General features: G+C 41.2%; 1 pseudogene; it reads left to right on the top strand.

Moving 5' to 3' along the window:
* Positions 1–738: 738 nt before the first annotated feature.
* LOC142438854 (large ribosomal subunit protein eL20 pseudogene) overlaps positions 739–15,219 on the top strand; it is a 47,122-nt pseudogene continuing 32,641 nt past the window's right edge.

The raw sequence follows: 15,219 nt of genomic DNA on the forward strand, positions 1-15,219 counted from the left end.
GAAAGAAAAATGGCACAAAAGTGAAAAAACAGTGAGTGCTCTTGCTTGTGATGTAGACCTGTTGCACTCAACAATCACAAGGATCCTCAAAGACAAAATCTTCCAGCTATTAAAGGACCAGCTCCACCGAGAGGTACAGGTCAACCAAAAAGTACGCAAAAGTGGATCCCTCTCAGAATCTTGATGATTATTGCTAAGGCAGAAACCTTGCCCAAGATACCTAAAGGAAAAATTAGGACCAAAATAACATAGTGTTCTCACGTCTGAATCACATAAAGTCCTATTGCACAGACTGTATTTTTAATGCTAAACGACACCAGCTGTACTTCAGGAAAAAGCAGCCATGACATAGTCCCAGGAGTCCAATTCTAATCTGACATCTATGAGGTCACCTGTAGTCTGAACAGACACCATGAGCAAATGATGGCAATAGGACCAGTTTATAGAAGCACAGAGTGGCTGTCTGATAAGCTCAGCCCTGTCTAACATGCTCCCCAAGTTGCACCTGTCAGGCACTACCAACACAGAAAAGACTACCTCTGAATTGTGGTTCGATTCTCTGGGTGGAGAGGGGCAGAGTTGAGGAACAGAAATCTAATGGAAATTGGTGCTATCGTTACTCACGTTATGAAATGCACTGGGTTGGGTTAGGGGACAGACTGGGGCCCTACATTAAGGATCTCTGTGTGATAAGAAGGATGACTTCAGAAGCAACACCAGGCAGAGAACATCCCCACGATGGTGCAGAGACACCAGAAGGGCATCAGAGACCGTTCCTGCTTGTCTGAACAATTAGACATGCCAGGTAAGTGCAGAGGCTCAAATCCTGGGTATCATCTGCCAGGATCTGAGACAGAAAAACAACAGAGCGCAATGATAATAAATGAATACCCTGAGAAGGGACAGTTGCTGTAGGTCATATAAAATTCTGTAACTAACAAACCCAGGGACAAGGGAACAACATGGGATCCAAATTGGTAGTGAGGTGAGAGTGGCAGGCCTGGTAGGGAATGATCAAGGGTAATGTAACGAAGAGGTATAGCTGTAACCCAGGTGGGGAGGGAGCATGATAGTGGGGCAAAAGGAAAGTAAAGGGAAATAGAGGAAAGAGCTAGGAAGCAAAGGGAATTTATAGAGGTCTAGACAAAGACATGTATATTTGCAAATATATATATATATGAGGATGGGGAAATAGATCCATGTGCCTATATTTATAGGTTTAGTATTAAGGTAGTGGAAGGACCTTGGGCCTCTACTCAAACACTCCCTCAATGCATGAATACTTTCTTCTATTAAATTGGCATTCTATGATGTTCACCCTCCGACACAACCGCTGAAGTCAAAGCAGGTGAACAAGCAAATGTTGGGAAGAAAGCTGATGGTGTCCGGCTATCAAAAGAGATAGTGTCTGGGGTCTTAAAGGCTTGAAGATAAACAAGCGACCATCTATCTCAGAAGCAACAAAACCCACATGGAAGAACACACCAGCCTGTGTGATCACATTGTTCTGAAGGAATCAGTTATCAGGCATCAAAGAACAAAAAATCATATCATTGGGTGCACACCTCAATGATACGATCACCGAGGACAAATGGGTGCATAAGCAAATGTGGCAAAGAAAGCTGATGGTGCCCGGCTATCAAAAGAGATAGCGTCTGGGGTCTTAAAGGCTTGAAGGTGAACAAGGGGCCATCTAGCTCAGAAGCAACAAAGCCCACATGGAAGAAGCACACCAGCCTGTATGATCACGAGGTGTCGAAGGGATCAGTATAAGGCATCATCAGGAAAAAAAAAATCTTACCATAGTGAATGAAGGGGGATGTGCAGAGTGGAGACCCAAAGCCCATTTGTCGGCAACTGGAGATACCCTCACAGAGGGGTCTAGGGGAGGAAATGAGTCAGTCAGGGTGTGATGAAGAATACAGCTTTCCTCCAGTTCCTAAATGCTTCCTCCTCCCCCCCCCCCCCAAATACCATGATGCGAATTCTACCTTGCAAGTCTGGATAGAGCAGAGGATGTACACTGGTGCAGATAGGAGCTTGAGGCACAGGGAATACAGGGTGGATGATACCTTCAGAACCAGGGGTGTGAGGGGCGGTGCTGGGAGGGTAGAGGGAGAGTGGGTTGGAAAGAGGGAACCAATTACAAGGATCTACATGTGACCTCCTCCCTGGGGGATGGACAACAGAAAAGAGGGTGAAGGGAGACGTCAGATGGGGCAAGATAGGACAAAATAGTGATTTATAAATTATCCAGGGCTCATGGGGGGGCGGGGGGGCGGAAGAGGACTTGATGCAAAGGGCTTAAGTGGAGAGCAAATGCTTTGAAAGTGATTTAGGCAAAGAATTTACAGATGTGCTTTATACAATTGATGTATGTATGGATTGTGATAAGAGTTGTATGAGTCCCTAATAAAATGTTTTTTAAAAAGGAAGCCATCTGTAATTCATAGATCATAAATGTCGGATAATAATTGTCAATAAAATGCCTGAAATGTACATTGTATAACAACTAAATAAATAATTTTTAAAAAGAAAGTCTGTAACTATACGAGTATCATCCCATTGTAGTTGAAAACAAAGGGAAGTTTGGAGTTGAAGAAGAAAATACTTTGTTCAGGAGAAGGGACTGCTGTTAGCAAAAAAATTTAAAAAGTGCTGAGGTGATTGGTGTGCTGCCAGCCCCATTAGCAGGCAGATTCGTGAGCCATCTGACAGGGACTGAGTTTCAGGACAAAAGAAAGGACAAAGATAGCAAAAAGGGTAGAGAAAGGAACTATTTGAAGTGTGGAAGAAGAAAATGAATAGCTGAATCAGTAAAAGGGTTTTTAATGAAAATTCTCTAGGTTTCTGCCCTACAGGTAACTTAAAACTAAATTCCCTGTCATTGAGCCAAGTCCAACTCAGAGTGACTCTATCGTGGGTCTCCTGAAGAGCAGCTCGTGTGTTTGAACCACTGATCTTGTGATTTGCGGTCAAACACCTAACACAGAGCTACCAGGAACAACTATATTTTCTGGGCCACCATCAGAATGCATGGAAAATAGCTCATTTACTCGTGGGGAAAGGGTGGGCAGGTTCAAGGGAGTCCTGCTCCTAAAAATTCAGGTGTATATTTGTCAATCTTATGGTTGATCAACTGGCCCAAAGAAAGACCTGACAAAATAATAATTTATAAATTATCAAGGGCACATGAGGGAGGGGTGAGCGGGGAGGGAGGGGAAAAAAGGACTTGATGCAAAGGGCTTAAGTGGAGAGCAAATGCTTTGAAAATGATGAGGGCAAAGAATGTACAGATGTGCTTTATACAATTGATGTATGTATAAGTATGGATGGTGATACGAGTTGTATGAGCCTCTAATAAAATGTTTAAAAAATTTTTTTAAAGAAGAAAGAAAGACAGACCTGAATCCAGCAGAGGCAGGATGCAAAGGTACCTGAGTTATTGGAAATGAACTCAGCATCCACTTAGCCCTCATATTATATCAGGTACCTACTTCAAAAAGTGTCAGAACAAATCATAAATGTCATCCGCTTTTATCAGTTATTTTAGATTTATTTCAGGGTTTCCCATTAAATGAATACAAAATGAGGAGTTCTAAGCCATGCAGACCTTGTCCTATTTTGAAATTGAAAAATATTCCTATTCAGAATAGTGACAAGTATAAATTTTAAAGCCCTACATATGTGACATTTTGTTTTCAAATCACTGTGTTACCCCACACTCTCCTGTTATGGACTGAATCGTATCCACCAAAAAAAAAAAGTGTGTGTTCTAGATCCGAACTATTAAACTTGACTATACTACCATTTGGTAATGGGTGATCTTTGTTATATTAGTAAGACAGGATTAGTGTAAGAGAGTCTTGAAGGTATCTCTTTGTAGATATAAAAGAGATTAGCAAACAAGTCAAATAAATGAGCAGAGGGTTGGGAAGATAAATGCCAAGACTCAAGGAGAAATTGAAGGAACCAGGAGACAGCTGAAGAGGCATGGCCCTGACTCCAGAGTCCACAGAGAGAGAAAGTCATCTCTTGGGGCTGGCACTCCAAAGGCAGACTTCTCACCTACTGTGCCATGAAAAGATTAATTTCTGCTTATAAGTCATCCCACCAGTCATCTGTCAGCTTGGGGGAGCTTACATGTTGTTGGGATTTCACATACCAACATGGTCGTCACTGGTGAAGTTTTCAGCAGACGTTCCAGTCTGTTTAGCTTCCAAGCTAAAAGAGACCTGGTGATCTACTTCCAAAATTATTGGGTCATGAAAACCTTATTGGTAACAGCGGAACATTGTTTGATGTGGTGCCAGAAGATGCGCCCCTCACGTTGGAAGGCACTGGGAAAATACAGCTGGGAAAGAGCTGCCTCCCAAGAGTAGGATTGACCTTAATGATGGGCTTGGAGCAAAGCTTTGGGGATCCTCATTTGCTGATGTAGCACAACTCAGAGTGAGAAAAATCAGTCAAAATTACCCGTTTATAATTGCTGGAGAATATACAAAGCTTGGATCCAGGAAAACGAGAAGTCATCATTTTTATGAAACACATAAAAATTGATAGCCTGGGCATTAATAAGCTGAAAAGGACTCATATTGGCCATCTTGAATTGGATAACCATATGATCCATTATGGCAGAGGTGACAAATAAAGGAGAAATAGTGATGTGTTTGTCATCAAAAAGAACATTTTTAAGGTCTATCCTGAAGTACAACACTGTCAATAAGGGGCTAATATCTATATGCCTATAAGTAACCCCAATTAATACAATTATTATCCAAATCTAGTTACCAATAATCAATGGAAAGATGAAGAAATTGAAGTTTTTACCAATTTCTATAGTCTGGATTTGATCAGACATGTAATCAAGGTGCATTGATAATTAATGGAGATTTCCATGAAAAATTCAGAAACAAAGAAGAAGGCTTAGTAGTGGAACATATGGCCTTGGTGATACAAAGAATGCTGGAGATCACATAATAGACTTATCAAGACCAATGACTTGGTTGCAAATACTTTTTTCCAACAATATAAATAGTGAGTTGTCCACCCATAAACATAACCCGGTGGAAAATACAGGAATTAAATTGATTGCAATTTTTAAAAAAAGATAACATAGAAGCTCAATATCATCTCTTAATTAGAACAATACCTAGAGGTGACTACAGAACAAACCATCAATTGCTCATATACGATTTCAAGTTGAAGCTGAACAGAGTTAAAACAAGTCCACAAGAGCCAAATTACAATCTTGAGTATATCCCACCTGATCATCTCGAGTATAGATTTGACACGTTGAACATTAACAAACAAAAATCAGAAGAGATGTGGAATGACATGAAGGGCAGGTCAAACAGGAAAGAAGTAAAATGTCATTAAAATGGCATAAAAGAGCGGAAAGACCAAAATAAATGTCAGAAGAGACTTTACAACTTGCGCTTAAGCAGAGTTGCTAAAACAAATGGGAAAAGGGATGACATAAATGAGCTGGGAAAAGATTCCAAAGGCGCGTTCAAAAATGCAAAATAAAGTATTATAATGAAATGTGCATGGGACTGGAGTGGAAAAGAACACACTTGTATTTCTTGAACTGAAAGAACGGAAGAAAAATCCAGATCTGTAGTTAAACTCTTGAAAGATTCTACAGACAAAATATTGAATGATATAAGAAGTACCAAACAAGGGTGGAAGAAATTCAGTCATTGTACCAAAAAGAATTTATCAATATTCAACCATTTCACAAGATAGCATATGATCAAGAATCAATGGTATTGGAGGAAGAAGTCTAAACTCCACTAAAGGCATTCACTATAAAACAAGGTTCCACGGATTGACTAAACCAGTTAAGACGCTTCAACAAATGGACACCATGCTGGAAGCACTCACTTGTCTAGGCCAAGGAATTTGGAAGAGAGCTATGTGGACAGTCAAGTGGAAGAGATCCATATCTATGGCCATTCCAAAGAAAGATGATCCAACAGAATGCAGAAATTCTTGAACAAGGTCATTTTCATCACATGCAAGTAAAATTTTGTTGAGGATAATTCAAAAATTATCACAGCGATACATTAACAAGAACTGCCAGAAATTCAAGCCATGTCCAAAAGAGGACTTGGAGTGAAGGATATTATTTCTGATGGTCTTGACTGGAATCAGAGACTCCCAGGAAGATGTGTTTTATTGTCTGTGCAAAGGCAGTTGCTGTATGGATCATGGAAAACTTTGGTTAACATTGCAAAGAACAAAAATTATACAGCACTTAATTGTGCTCACTCAGAACCTGTACATAGACCATGAGGCAGTTATTTCAACAGAACAAAGGAGTACCACATAGTTTAAAATTATGTACAAGTGTGCTTAATACAATTGAATGATGGATTGTTATAAGATTTGTAATAGCTCTCCAATAAAATGATTTAATAAAAATAAGGAATATGTGCATTAACGTGCATCCTTTCAACATATTTATTTCATCTGTATGCTGAAACTGAACTATAGGAAGGAGTATATGGTATCAGGATTGAAGGAAGACTTATTAACAAGCTGTTATATGCAGATGACACAAACTGGCTTGCTGAAAGCCAAGATGATTTGAAGCATTTACTGATGGAAATCAATGGCTACATCCTTCAGTATGGATCTGTTAGTCTGGGTGGACTAGAGAAACAAATTCATAGATGCTCAAATGCATATAAGAAGAGCTTTATATACAAGAGCAATTGAATATTGAGAAAATATCCCAGTCCAGATCAAGTCCATAAGTCTGATATTAGCCCATATGTCTGATACCAATCTATATGTTCCTCTATAGACTCATGAAACAAATGCAATGACGCCGAATGCAGGAAGATCACAGGCTAGTCGGTGGAAAGTCGTGTGGACCCAGCAGCAGGAGAAGCATCTCAGCACTGGCATGGGTCTCCATGTGGCTCCTCCAGCTCCAGGGCTCTGGCTGTATCAGCTAGCTCCATCAGGCTCATCTTCAATAATGCCTCCCAGGGAGTGAGTGTATCTGGCCTCCAGTGAGCTACTTATCTCCATGGCACCTCCAAATGAGGTCATCAAGCTGCAACCTGCTTGACAGGCTAGACTCCACCCCTTCACAACTTGACACCAGATTACATAACTACCACAATGGACTACACCACAACATAAAGAAGAAAAATCCTCACAACTGGACCAATAGGCACCGTTATGATAAATGGAGGAAAGGTTGAAAAGGTTGAGGATTTCATTTTACATGGATCTTCAATCAACACTCATGAAGCGGCAGTCAAGAAATCAAATGGTGGATTGCACTTGTCAAATCTGCTGCAAAAAACTCTTCATAGCGACAAAGAGTAAAGATGTCATTTTGAAGACTAATGTGCACTTGACCAAAACCATAGTATTCTCAATTGCTTCATATGCGTGTGAAAGCTGGACAAAGAATAAGAAATCTATAAAGAATTGATAAGTTTGAATTATAGCATTGGTGAAGAATATTGACTATACCATGGACTGCCAGAGAATAAACCAATATGTCTTGGAAGAAATACAACCAGAATTGTTCTTAGAAGTGAGGATGGGAGAGTGTGTCTGGCTTACTTTGGCCTTGGAATTAGGAAGAGACATTCCTTGGAGAAAGGCATCATGCTTGGTAAACTACAGGATCAGCAAAAAAAAGAGGAAGCCTCTCAAATAGATGGATTGACACAGGGGATGCAACAATGAATTCAAATAGGTAACAAGTTTGAGGATGACAAGGGTTCTATAATTATGAGTCAGCACCAACTCGATGGCACCTAACAAGAAAGCCATCCCTGTGTGGAATCCCCATTAGAGCAGCACTACGTAAGGAAGATGTCTTCTCTCGTCAGTGGGTCTGGCCTAATCGCCCCTGCTCTCACAAAGGTTCTGCCTCCTCCATTGAAGTTTCTTCCCACTGATCATATGACTATATTGCTGTACTTCTCTCCCATGTTTGCTTCTGATCATTACAAAGATATTATAATACCGAGATTCCTGTTTCTTCTCCAGAAACATTGTTAATGAAGAAAAGGTTTTCTTTTTCCATTAAGATTTACCAGTGGTCTTCTGGCTCTGTCTGATCGTTTTATTGCATTTTTCACTTACTCCAGCAGGTTTGTCCCACAAAAGCTTCTCGTGTCTCCTTTTGAATCATAATAGATGGAATCTATCTTCATTAGGAGTCTAGGATCTTGTTCTTCATAGACCTCTGAAGTTGAATAGCAGAGTAAAGAGTGCTGAAAATAAAACTGTGGGCTGGATTTTCATTGCTTAGCAACGTAAGCAACAATTGCTTAGCTTCTACTGCTTCCTGACTCTTCCCCCTCCCTTCTCATAACGTTGATCCCCATTACTGGTGTTTTCAAGACCCTCTATCCTCAAGTATGTGAATGGATTATATTGTAGACTTCCAAGTTACTGGCTTTATTTCTTAGTATTACTTCCCTGATTTGAGCAGCTTGATGTGCCTTGTTCTTTGATTTCACCTGTATCTAGCTGTGTGGAGCTCTGCATGCTAACCCTTACAGGTTTAGGGTAGAAACAATCAAGTAGAAATCACTTCCCTCAATTCTTATTCTTTCATCGTTTTTTAGTGTGTCACAGTATTCTGGATTTATTACTGGATCGATACAATCTGAGTGTTTCGACATGAAGTGGGCAGGGGAGAATACAGGTAAGTAAAAGGATATAAAGAGCAAGGGGCTTCTGTTTGGAGGAAGCCATTCTGCTACAAGAAGCCCGGTGGTGCTGTGGGTTAGGTGTTGGGCTTCTAACTGCAAGATTGGTGGTTCCAACCCAGCGGTCACTACTTGGAAGAAAAAGGAAGCTGTCTGCTCCTTTAAAGATTTAGATTCTCCAAACTCTATGTAGGGTCACTATGAGTCAGAATCTATTTGATGACAGTGGAACTGTATAGAATGAGCTATGCTAGAAATAGTATGACTCGGGGAGAAAGAACTAGAATTCAAAACAGGCACATCTGACCATGTATTTTAAATAGTATGTGGGTAAATCTCAGGTCTGAAGCTAAACTCACAACCAAGCATCAATTTTTTGCCAAACAATAGATAGATCTATAAGGGGAACAATAAGTAACACTGGGTTACATAGGTATGCATACATTCGTGTATCAACCAGTTGAGATCATAAAAGGCAGAATTTTCCTGAGGACAAAGTTCAGAAGGATTAAGGGAAAAGGGAGAAATGGAAACAGGAAACGGAAGAAGTAGAATCAGTGGTTAAATCGCATGGATCACAGTAAATGACATGAACGAAATGTATATGAATTGTTGAATGGAAAACTGATTTGCTCTTTAAACTTTCACCCAATTCACAATAAAAGTTTTTTAAGGGGGTAGAGATGTAGTATATTCCATAGACAGCCTTTGCTATCTTTGTTCCTCACAGTTCAGGGAAAATAATTGGAACCATGCATTGGCTGGTTGGTAGTTAAGATTTGTTAGGCACTACTGGACTTTCTTTGACAAAATCAATAGCTTGTGAGTAAAGGGAGGCAGTACATTCTAGGAGATAAAACCACAAGTGTCTGGGTTCAAATCCCATTCCTGTCACTCATTATCTGACCTGAGGCACGTTAAACTGCTGACCTGGTGGCCAACAGTCCACCCAGTGGTTCGAGTCCAACATGTAAACCACTGTGGCACCAAAGCTCCTTGGCAGAAACTCGATGAAAAAAGAGGAAGCCCTTCATAGAGCATGAGTGACAGAGGGGCTGCAACGGTCTGCTCGAAGTAAAGAACAATCATGAGGCTGGTGTGGGGAGGGGCATTTTGCTCTGCTGTGCACAGGGTCATTCTGAGTTGGAAGTAACTCAATGACACTTAAGGAGATCGTGTTCTTGTCTGTAAAGGGGAATAATGATCTATGGATTTCACAGGGTTACTGTGAGGATTAAAGAAATTAATATAAAGTACACAGAAGAGGGCCTGGCATTTGGAAAGTGCTCAGTAGCTCCTGAAGTTGCCATCAGTTGGTCTCTGACTCATGGCAACTATAAATATAACAGAATGAAACATTTCCTGATCCTATGACAGCCTCACAATCACTGACATAAACAGATATTAACTTTTCTTATAAATCATAATCCCACACTCAGCAATTTGTCATCTGAGTATCTCTGCCAGAATCACTTTGGGTAGGATTTCTCATATTTTTCCTCTTCTTCTTGTCCTATAGGCTAATTAATGTCTAAAACATTAATTAAGAAAATTGGCTTTGGCTTAAAATTCTATAAAAGCATAAAATCCATTTTCATTTCAACTACAGTACAAAGACAATTATGAATCTTCATTAATTGATAATAGAATTTACCAACCACAATTCTAGCCACAGTAGTGGGGAAAGAAATATTTTAAAACCTCCTGCACATTGTGCCGGATCTGACCCCATCACTCCAGGGGAAAACACTAAGGCCGTGCAACAAAGCAGCAAGTAGAGCAAAGCAATGAAGTCCCCAAGGAATACCAAAAATAGACTGTGGGGTCAGGGCATGGCACCCCATCAGACTGGACCAGAAAACACTCGTAAAGGTCAACAAACAAACAATTTATAGGCTTTTCTTTTTTTTGTGGTTGGGTTTTTGTGGCTGTTTTGGTTTTTTGTTTTCTTTTGTTGTTTTGTTTTGCTCTAGTTTTGTGCATATTTTTGTTTCTGCGTGTCTATCTAGATAAGATAGGCTGGGTAAACAATCAGTGGAGAAAACAACAGGACCGGGACCGATGTTTCCGGGGGGGGGGGGAGTGGGAGAAAGGAAATGTGGGGGGTGGGTGGTGGCAGGAACCATCCCCGGGGCAAGTGAACTAAAATCAATGGCGAGGTAAATATAGGATGCCTGGTGGGGCTTGATCAAGGGCAATGTAGCCAAGAAGAATTACTGAAACCCAAATGAAGGCTGAGAATGATAGTAGGACAAGAGGAAAGTAAAAGGAAATAGAGGAAAGAACTAGGAGGCAAAAGGTATTTATAAAGGTCTAACTACAGGCATGTAAATACATAAATATATTTATATAGGATGGTGGGGATATAGTTCTATGTGCATATATTTATAAGTTCACTATTAAGGTAGCATATGGACATTGGACCGCCACTCAAGTACTCCCTCAATGCAAGAACACTTTGTTATATTAAACTAGCATTCCATGATGCTCACCTTCCCAACATGATCGCTGAACACAAAGCGGGTGTGTAAGCAAATATGAAGAAAGCTGATGGTGCCCGGCTATCAAAAGATATAGCATCTGGGGTCTTAAAGACTTGAAGATAAACAAGCAGCCATGTAGGAGAGATGCAACAAAGCCCACATGGTAGAAGCACACCAGCCTGTGTGATCATGAGGTGTCACTAGGGTCAGGTGTCAGGCATCAAAGACCCAGAACAAAAAATCATACCAATGTGAATGAGGGGGAGCATGGAATGGAGCCCCAAAGCCCCTCTGTAGACAATTGGACAACCCCACCCTAGTATCATGATGCCAATTCCACCTTACAAATCTGGCTAGACCAGAGCATGTACACTGGTACAGAAAGAGCTTGAAACACAGGGAGTCTAGGATAGATAAACCCCTTAGGACAACAATGAGAGTAGAGACACCAGGAGGAGAACGGGAAGATGGGGGGAGAAAGGGAGAACCGATCAGAAGATCTATATGTAACCCGCTCCCAGGAGGATGGACAAAAGAAAATAGGGTGAAGAGAGACAGCCGTCAGCGCAAGACATGAAAAAAAAATCATTTATAAAGTATCAAGGGTTGATGAGGGAGGAAGGGGAGTGAGGGGAGAAATGAGCTGACAGCAGGGCTCAAGTAGAAAGAAAACGTTTTGAAATCATGATGGCAGCATATGTACAAATGTGCTGGATGCCATGGATGGATGGATGGATGGTTTGTGATAACAGCTGTAAGAGTCCCCAATAAAATGATTTTTTTAAAACAAGTAATGAGATGAAAGTGGGCTCTTGCACATGCAAAAAATCATAAGACATGATTATTATGCATGCTTCAAATATGTATCATATTGGGAAGGCAAAGAAGGTAAATATAAACTTCTTAAAATAATAAATAATAATAAGTAATTTTTTAAAGAACCCCCTCCATGTCCAACTCCTTTCTTCCTAACTCTCAAATGTCCACCTTTAACTCCAATCCTACCAAGGAAAAGCCAAAACATGCAGTGCCTGCAGAGCGCCACTGGATGGAGCCCTGCTCATGGGCACAACTCCCATACTGCTAACTGAAAACTAGGGGGTAATTGAGTGCCGAAGAGTCCATGTTGATGCCCCACTGCTGCCACGAAGTCCATCCCAACTCATAGCTCTCCTACCGGGCAGAGTAGAGCTGCCCAAAGAGTTTCCACGGTGGGAGTCTTTATAGGAGGCCACTGTCACATAACTTTCTCCTGGTGCCGTGAGTTAGGCATGGCACTACTAATGCTAAGGCTGGTAGTTCAAACCCACCAGCCTTTTGGGAGAAAGATGAGGGTGTTTGTCCTCATGAACATTTACAGTCTCAGAAACTGTATGTGGGTTACCAGGAGTCAGATTTAACTCTCTGGTAACGGGCTTCGTTTGGTTCTTCCACAGTAAAGTTGGTGGGTTCAAATCATCAACCTTTGGATTAGCAGCCAAATGCTCAATCACTGTGCCACTAGGACTCCGTAGTCTGACTCACATTGACCCTATAGAACCGAGTAGAATTGCCTCAGCACTATTTTGTAGACTTTAAACTCTAATTCCTGACACATATGTGCTCAATAAATGCTAGCTAGCACCAGGTGGGTTCAGTTCCCCACCAAGGGCTTTAGCCATTATACATACCACAAGGGCTCCCCATAGTGGTGACAAGAAATCCAGGGGTGCAAGGGGGAGCCTTTCCTGGGTGAGAGTTGACTAGGTGGCCACGAGGTGGCACAGGATGACTACCACAGAGTGCGCTTTCTCTCTCCAGGGAGAAAGCCCTTCCGCTGTATGACAGGGTTGTTTCTGCTCCTTGGTCCCTTTTAGACCATAAGGCCCTTACAGGCTCTCTTTGAGGAGACCACCTCTTCTTTCTCCCTCCACATTCCAGAATCAGTGATGTTTTGTCTTTCCTCAGACATTCTTTTCTTTCAAAAGGTCTCAGTCCTCCTTAACTACCCAGAGTCCCTTCTCTCCTAGGAACCTGTATTGCGGGCCCTGCGTTCAGCACCGCCCTCAGGTGAAAAGCTGGCTCCTCCAGGTGATCTCAACCCAAAGCTGCATACGAATACGGAGCAGTCTCAGCTCCAGGCAGGGCCACTTCAGAATGAGAAGGCGCTCAGAGGATTGAGCCCTAGCAGAAAGGCCCACATGATGATGATACCCTTACCTCTTCTCATTGGGTCACAGATGCTGAAAATGCCATTATCAAATGGCATGCTGGGTAGAAGCAAATGATTACATGAGTCAGCTCTGCTCGGGAACCCTGTTGCCTGAGCCCAATGCTCCAAACCTGGAAAAGACACTACTAAATAGCTCTGAAAGCTGACGTCACTTCCTTCACTTTAAGATAAACCAGATTATTGCAATCAATTAAAACACATCAAGTATGTTTAAATCTATCAATTCAAAATTAGACTTTTTCCAAAAGTCCTAATGGGTCACATTTGGAGGATGCTAAGGAAGTAGCTTACTGTTTTTGAGAACTGCTAAATAAAGTGAAACTAAATTCAGTGTCATCAAGTTGACTTGCTCTGCCTTTTAAATATAAATTGAATTAATAGGTGATCACTAGTAGATAAGCAGTCCCCCTAAATAGACTTATTAGTGCTAATAAAGGAAGAAAGAATGAGTGGATTAGAAAATTATTTTGTAAGCCCTAAGGAGCTTTCATGGCACTGTCAGATAAGCACTAGATTGCTAACCACAAGGTCATTGGTTCCAATCCACCAGCGGCTCCATGGGAGAAAGATGAGACAACCTACTCCTGTAAAAACAATTTACAGCCATGTTAACCCTATGCCCCTATGCAGGGTTGTCATGAGTTGAAGTCCACTCAATGGCAGTAAATTGGGTTGTAAGTTTGAGTCCCTTGAATATAAACAAATATGAAGAGATCTTGGCAGAAGAGAAGCAATACATACAGGATAAGATCAAATTTAAGTAGTTGGAGCATGACCAATGATGTGTTTCTCAGATTTTGTTAATAATGGGTGACATGTCATCAAAATCACCTTTTATGTCATGACACAGTATACATGTACTTGTTCTAGTTCAGAATTATCTAAGCTGTGTCTCATGGAAACAATTTAGTGGGTATAATCCAATTAAAAGGTGGGCAAAAGACATTAATAAACAATTCAAAAGGATAATACTCGAATAGCTAATGAGATAGTTAGTTTATTGTGCCAACCTGGCAGATAACCACGTGGGGTTATTTGAAGGGTAGAGAGATAAATGGCTCAGTAAACCTCGCCTTTCTAGTTCTCTGGTCTCTTGCTTTGTGATGGTCGGACCAGGGTGCAGCTGCCTTAGCCAGTTCCCTGCTTTAGCTGGCAAAGCTCACTTCCTGCAAGACATCCCTGAGGAGAAGCCACATGGACCTACCCCGATGCAGCCCTGCATGCTGGAGCACCTGTGTGGAGACCCCTGTCAGTGCTAAGATGCTTACATGTTCACTGATTCAGCTTTCCTCCTGCAGTCGGCATCATTGCCTCTGTTTTGTGAGATGGAGGAGGACTTTGTGGATTTGGGTCGGACACATGGGTTAATGTGGATTGGTGTCGGACATATGGGTTAATGTTGGACTTGTGGGCTTGGGCAGCACTGGTATGGAATGTGTTCTTGATGTGCACTTACCCTTTATATAAAACTCTCTTTTACATGAGTTTCTGTGGATTTGTTTCTCTAGAGTACCCAGACTAACACAGCTAACAAACACATGAGGAAATGCTTACTATCACTAGACATCAGGAAATGTACATCAAAACAACAATGAAATATCACCTTACACCCACATCAATAGCCCAATTGTTTAAAAAGAATGACAAATGCTGGAGAGGGTGTGAAGAAACTAGAACTCTTATACACTGCCTGTGGGCTTGTTAATATGTCAAACCATCATCAAAAGCAATATGGCACTACTAAAGCAATTGCAAATAGAAGTACCATACAACCCAGCAATACTTTTGTGGGCATACACCCCAAAAAGTTAGAGCCAGAATATGAAAAGGTGTGTGG

Source organism: Tenrec ecaudatus, chromosome 1 (assembly GCF_050624435.1).
Source record: "Tenrec ecaudatus isolate mTenEca1 chromosome 1, mTenEca1.hap1, whole genome shotgun sequence".
NCBI lineage: Eukaryota > Metazoa > Chordata > Mammalia > Afrosoricida > Tenrecidae > Tenrec > Tenrec ecaudatus.